A 7,417-nucleotide genomic window follows, 5' to 3' on the forward strand; every position below is an offset into this window, starting at 1 on the left:
TAGTAATGTGTTTACATAATTTTTTTAATTTATGAAATCTATATTCAAATATTCAATTAAACAATATAAAGTTCATTTCAGAGATTACAATAAGACTTAAACAGGTAAGTATCAAAATTCAGGTCTGAATTTCATGGCATAGGCGCCTCCGCTTGTTTTTGCCTCTACCTCACACTGTCTCTTTAATGTTGCTGTGTCTCCATTTTGCAGATAATGCCTGAAAATGTCAGTATTTTCTTCTTAGCCAATTTGGCGTGGGGAGGGGGAGAATCAGAACCCAGGCATTGCCCACACTTAATTCCTTCATCAAGACAAGGACGCCATCTAGTGGCATGCATTTTGTAACCAACACAAAGTTTTTTACCTTTCTGCCTTCCTCCACTGGTTTTTCACTACCTCCCAACAACTTGAGGATTCTTATTCTTCTAGACAAAAGGAATGCTGGTCTATTAAGGGTTAGACACAGTTTGGGAATGGCATAGACCTTAATTTATCAACACCACCATGTAAACTGGTAAGTTACCAACAACAGTCTCAACATAAAATGAAAGAACCCCATTTCCTTGGTAGGCCTGCCAATGGGAAGAACACCTATGAAAATCATCCAGCACGGTAGCTGCTATCATTTGTGTCTAGTTATCCCCCTAAAGCCTCATGCAGTCATGGGGCGGGGACTTTTAGAATTTGTGATTAACTCATAATCACTGGGATTATGTCTGATCCAAGGCTGGGATTATGGGCCTCAGTACTTCTGGAATTACAGGTGTGTGTACTTCCCCCAGCCTGGGGCAAAGAGCCTGAATATAATATAAGAGAGATAGAAAGCTAGACTTTGCTGTTCAGCCACCATGAACTGCTGCTCTCTGCCATGTGCCACTCTGCCTTGGGTCCAGCCAAGTATGGACTGAAACCTCCAGAAACTGTCAGCTAAATAAGCTTTTGCTTCCTTCATTTTGGGAGTTGGGTATTTGTCTCAGCAATGAGAGAGAAGAGTAACTGAGACAGTAGCCTAAAATGACATGGGTATTTCTGCCTTGTTTTGTATAAAATGTGTTAACAATGCTTGTTCCTATGTTGTTTAAGATAGCTACTATTATTTTCTTGTACATAAACTATAGTAAAGGCAATTCTCCAAAATCTGTTTAAAATTTTAATAACTTTTTTTTTTGGCAGTACTGGGGATCAAACTCCACACCTTGCGCTTACCAGGCAGGCACTTATGCCACTGAGCTATTTTCCTGGCCCTAGAATTAAGAATAAACTATCTATAAAAATTTATTTACTATGCCTGGCAGATGTAACCATGAGTTGGAACCAAGTGGGGGAAAGAGACAAGTTAACATGTGACACGAAGCAACGTTTACAAGTGTAAAAAGGTGGAGGAATGGGGAGCACCAAACTAGTCAGGGGAAATCAATGAGGAGCTCAGCAAGACTACGCCCAGACCACTGACCTGGATGCAATCACCTAGAAAATACATTTAAAAATAAAGGTTTTAAGTCACACGTGGTGGCATGTGTTACAATACCAGTGCTGGCAGGCTGAGGGAGAAGAGTCACAAGGCTAAATTGGGCAGCTCATTTAGCAAGTTAGCAAGACCCAGCCTCAAGACAAATACATCTGGGATGTAGCTCAGGGAAAAGCCTCAGATTTAATCTCCAGTATCTAAATAAACTAAATTCTAGAATGGTACTCTAAAACAGCATGTCTAGATGGTAAGATTTGGGAACCCATTATCTTAAACTCTCTAGGTGTTTCCTAAATAGAATGCCAAACAGCAGTTCAATAGCAGTCTAATTTTCCAAAGACAGCACAAGCTTCCCAAAATGTCCAAGTGTACACACACACACACACACACACACACACACACACACACCCCTCTAACAAACATGTTTTATCTGCCCGGTACCTAATCTTCAAAATTTCTGCAAGAAGAGTACTACACACACGAGATGGGTGAGGCAGTGATCCTGGGGGACATCGGCAGGTTTTTGAGTCTAGCAGTTGGCTGGGGAGATTCTCACCCTGACTAACTGGTGCCTGTGAGCCAGGCAGCTGCACTAAGGATGACAATGTGTAATAGAGGGGTCACACTTGGAGTGCCTGCCATCCTGGTCTTCTAAATATGTACTTCTTGTCATGACATACCATTTATTGCCATAATGTCTCTCAAGTAAAGGTTTTTTATTTTTTTTAAAAAAAAGATAATAAATGAAAAAAAAAGTCACAACAGTAGGGAAAAAAATGTCCTAGGGCTGGAGAGATGGCTCAGTGGTCTAAAGCACCTACTTAGAACAAGCTTAGCAAAAGCATCAGGGACCGCGGTTCAATCCCCCAGCACCACATGCCAGCCAGCCCTGCCCCCTGGTGGGCTGAGCTGGCCACACACTCTTTCTCTTTCTCTCTCTCTCTCTCTCTCTCTCTCTCTCTCTCTCTCTCAAATAAATAAATAAAAATTAAAAAAAAAAATAAAACTAGAAAACTAAGAATATATTAAAAAAAAAAAATGTCCTAGGTCTGTCCTGTTACAATTCTGTATATGGTTAGATTTCTAAATTTCTTTGTAAAATTATGTAAATGCTTATTTCTACCTTTATAAAATTATTTTTCCTACATATTCTGTAAGGTCTTAAAGTTCAACATACCAATATTTGATGGAAAATACCTTTTCCATGATATGCCAAAGATGTTTGATATTTAGACAGATAGGGTAAACCGAACTGCATATATTGCAGACTAATTATAAGCTTCTCTTCTGGAGAGCTAACAACCTAAGTTAGCAGTTCAAAATTGGAGATAAGGAAGGGCTGCAAGGTCAGCCAACATTTTGGCCCTAGCCTTTCAAGGTCAGTGAAGACTCAGGACATAGGAGAACCTGTACTGTAACATCATGTAACTCGGTTGTGCTCCAAATTTTCTGATCAAGATCATGAAGCCACAGAGGAATGTGATCGATGATGTATAGTGTGCCTGGGGACAGTCACATGGAGAGAAAACATTCTCTCAGGCTTTCACAGAGAGCAAATTGGTCAAGCAATGGCTGTGACTCATCCTCATGGTTGACACTGACAGAAGATCTACAAAGTGCGGTACAGGGCTGCAGGGTAAATCCTGAGGGGACTTGACTGACCTTATCAGACACAAAAGTTACATTACTTGCTATATAGGTCTTGCTTTATCTTGGTCTTAACCATCCAGCAGAAAAGTATAAAAACGAGGTATATAAAGTAAAGCCATATTAACACGATGAGCTGTAAAAGGCTCAAGTCAATAACTTCTGAGGATAACCCACTAATATTATAGACTTCTAGACAGTGTTGGATTGTTTAGCTGAATTCAAACACCTTAGTATTTAGATGCCAAAAGAATATTCACCTCTGACAGGACTTAAAAAAAGGGGGGATACAAAGGAAAGATCAGTTTGTATTTATATATACAAAATAGTTAGGATAGATATACAGCTTCTTTGGCTTAATTCAATGAGAAGAAAGAGGTGTACTAATAGTGTCTGGACAGGATATTCTGTCTGCTTCTTGTACTATGGATACCCACTAAGAAGATAACAATGTACAATGTATTGATTATCAAAACTGTCCTATTATTCAGCTTTGAAACTGTCTCATTTATATTTATTTCTCAATAAAATAAATAATAAAAAAATAGGATAGAGATACAAAAGAAGAAGAAGAAGGGTACTACAATTCCCATTTTAAAGCAAATGGGCTCAGGAAGCTTAGTAAATAGTTTCCTTTTAGTCAACAAAGCACAGGGTAAAAACAGGATTTAAACACAGGTGTGTCTAGTTCTTCCTAGTCATGCACTGTGGCAGACAGAATTCTAAGGATGATTTTCAGTGACTCTTCCCATAAGCTCCTCTCCCTAGACTGTGGGTGGAAACTGAAGAGGATGCCACTGAAGTGATTATCTTAATTGTAATGTCAAAAAGAGATTATCCACTTGATCTAACCCAATCTGACCACCTAAAACCTTTTAAAAGCAGAGTGCTTTCTGTAACTGGCAGCAGATTTAAAGTACTGTACTTGAAGGAAGCCAGGCAGGGCCTAACGTACTCAGGGTTGATACACTCGGTGGACTCGAGGATGGAAGAGCCAGGACACCAAGCAGCCTCTAGATAGAGCTGCACGATGCAAATGACAGTGGGCAGGAAAACAGACCTCAGATCTTCAGCTGCAAAGGAGTGAACTATCCCAACAGCCTAAGTGAGCCTGGAAAAGGATTCTTCCAGAGAGCTCCAGGTAAGAGCGCACTCAGCCAACCTCTTGATTTCTGCTTTGTTTGCCCTTAGCAATAAATCAACTGAGATGTCCAATATGTAGAACAGTGAGACAACACAGCCCCTGGGCGTCAGTGCATGTGCTAAGACACAGCACCACAGTATTCACTGCTTCGGGGTCAGGACAGTACGTGCGCTCACCGATGTGCGACAGTCACCCAGCCATCTCCTGGGCTTTTTCACCTTCCCACTCTGAAACTCCATGCCCACTAAGTCATCACTTTTCCTTTCCTCACACCTAGCCCCTGGAGAACACCTTTTTCTTTCTGACCCTACAAATCTTACTTCTCAATACCTAACCCTGCGTAAATGAAGCATACAGTACCTGCTTTTTGTGGCTTATTTCACTTACTGTAACTTCCGCAAGGTTCATTCATGTTGCAGAATGTGTCAGAATTTCCTTCCTAAAGGCTGAAAAATAGCCTATTACATGCACACACCACATTTTATTTCTCCATTCATCTGTGTATGAACACATGGACTGTTCTACCTCTTGGCTATTGTGACTAATGCTGCCATGAACATGGGTATGCAAAGACCTGTTCAAATCCTTACTTTTAGTTCTTTTAGATATATGTAAGTAGATGTTTAAAGCCAATTCACTGTCTTGAAAATTAGCAGGGTGTGGTGGCACACACCCATAGTCTCAGCACTCAGGAGGCTGAGGCAGGAGAATCACTCTAAGTTCAAGGAGAGCCTGGGCTACACAAGGAGTCCAAAGCTAACCTGAACTATAGCAAGACCTAGTCAGAAAAAGAAAGAAAGAAAGAAAGAAAGAAAGAAAGAAAGAAAGAAAGAAAGAAAGAAAATTGCAATTCTCAAAGATTTAAAGAGTTCAGGAACTAGGTTGGGCATAGAGCTCAGTGGCACAGTAACTGCCTGGCAAGCTCCCAGTTATCAGTTCGATTCCCAGTACCAAAAACAAAAGAAAAGAAAAATCTCTTTGGGCTGGTCATTTACTTCAGTGAGAGAGTGCCAGCCTAGCAAGTATAAGGTTCTGAGTTCGATTCTTAGTACCAAAACAAAAAAAGAATGCAGGTACTAAGAGACAATGTCAGTTAATATCAATAAAGAACAAACTCAAGCTTTATATTTAAATTTGCCAAGTGGATCAAATCTGAGTCTGCTGTAGCCTCTGGATGCAGCTACCAATTTTCAGCACAAACAGAGGCTAGAAGAACATGCCACACATACAGGCATGCAATCAGTAAAACCTGCACGATGCAAACCTCTTCAGCAGGGTCTTACTTCTTCAACAGACAGATTATAAACAAAAGACATCAAGTTTTTAACCACTTATTAGCCCAATTATTTAAATACACAATAACAAAAATGCATATTTTTGTTAATTTTATAGGATAATAAAACAGGAAATATAAAAATGACAATTTATTAAATTTATTCAATACAAAAACTCACTGGCTGAAATCATGCCTAAAGGACCCTCAGTATAGTTGGTGCATAAACAATCATGCTGCCTGAGGGATGCTTGGGGTAAATTATTAAGTATTTAAAAAATAAGCATGAAAAAATTCTAAAATTCAGAGATGCACACTTGGACGATAAAATTATGCAGAAATGTTGCTATAACAGAAGTGATGAGTCTAAGAGACAGGTGAGGGCATAACTTGGGGCACACGAAGAGGCTGTGGGGGCAGCTTGCTGACCTGAGTAGTAGCTGAAAGGGTTAATGATTAAACCAACTATGTTTAAAAACCAAAACCTAAAATGTAGAACACTAAAAATAAGACAGTGGCTCCTATCAAGACTAAATTCAGCTGAAGTGCTGTCTTGACACAGCTCTGCCACTCTCACTTCTAAGGCTATCTGAAGCCAAAAAAGCAGTTAAGCCAGACTGAGTAGTGACTGAGGTCAATAGCAAATGCTTAGAAAAGCAATTAAATGATCAAGCAAACAAAAGAAAATTTTAAAAATAAAAAACTACAGGACAGTACATTGATTTTTTTAAAATCTCTGTTATATATACAGCATCTGCACAACACAGGCCTGTCTCATTTCCATCCTGCAAATCTGCCATGCTTAATCCTATCTCAGTCCTAGAATTTTTCCATCATAATCTACTTCATAGAGTTATCTCTCAATTCCAGCAAGGTCTGCTAACAAAGGCACATGTTTACCAAATATATTCACATCTTCAAAGTAGCAATGTACTCTGGATTCAGAGAGAAAACAAACAAAAAAACAGGCTCTTGAAAAAGAAAGGCCTATTGGAAGCTGATTAACGTAGCTGTGATAGAGGCAGACCCTCTTTAGATATGGTGGAATATGAGAAACTGTATTCCCAGCCATGCACTCTTAATTGCCTTTAACTACTGGATTTTGGACTGTGGTAGAAATTGAATGAACAGTTACAAGCTGTATGAAGTTATAGGCCTTGCTCTGTCCAATAAGGAGGCAGCTAACCTACCTTAGTACCTTAAAATACTGAGCCTTTCTCCTAAATGCAGCTAGTCTCAATTGAGACAGACCCTTAATGAAAGATAACACTTAATTCTGAAGACTTGGTATAAAAAAGCAAAAGAAAAATATTAATCATTTTGTATTGATTACATGTTAAAATAACAGTTTGGATATAGTGATCTGAACAAAATATTAATTTTTAAAATTTTTTTCTTTGTGCTAAGGGTCAAAGCCAGGACCTTGCATATCCTAGGGCAGTGATAGTGAACACATGCCACAGTGGACTATGCATGACACTGAAAGCTTTAAAAGATTCACCATGACCATCCTAGGGCAAGTGCTCTACCCCTGAGCTACATCCTCAGCCTTTCTTTTTGTTTCTTAAATGTGGCTACCAAGAAAATGTCTATGTGGCTAAAATTATACTTCTGCTAGACAGCACTGACTGGATGGATGGATGGACAACTAGAGAGCAAACAGTATTAAACCAGAAAAAAAAAAATTTACAGTAGAGATTTTTTTCAGTCTTTTCCTTCTATTGCCCTACCATAAACACAACTCATTTTATTTCTAGCCCTTGTCTCTTGTCTCTAAAATAGAGGTTAAAAATAAATAAATAACAAAACAGGGGCTAGGGAGATAGTTCAGTAGAATAAGCACTTGTCTGGCCTGAGTTCAATTCCCTGTTCCGCCAAAAAAAAA

The 7,417-nt window shown here is 39.2% G+C and overlaps 1 protein-coding gene across 6 annotated transcripts in view; it reads right to left on the reverse strand.

Annotated features, from left to right (window-relative positions):
• Window positions 1-7,417, reverse strand: part of Osbpl9 (oxysterol binding protein like 9) — a 160,555-nt gene that overhangs the window by 110,136 nt on the left and 43,002 nt on the right. The gene's annotated exons all lie outside the window — the stretch shown is intronic.

The sequence above is a fragment of the Octodon degus genome, unplaced genomic scaffold, assembly GCF_000260255.1.
Source record: "Octodon degus isolate 3935 unplaced genomic scaffold, OctDeg1.0 scaffold00107, whole genome shotgun sequence".
In the NCBI taxonomy this organism is placed as follows: domain Eukaryota; kingdom Metazoa; phylum Chordata; class Mammalia; order Rodentia; family Octodontidae; genus Octodon; species Octodon degus.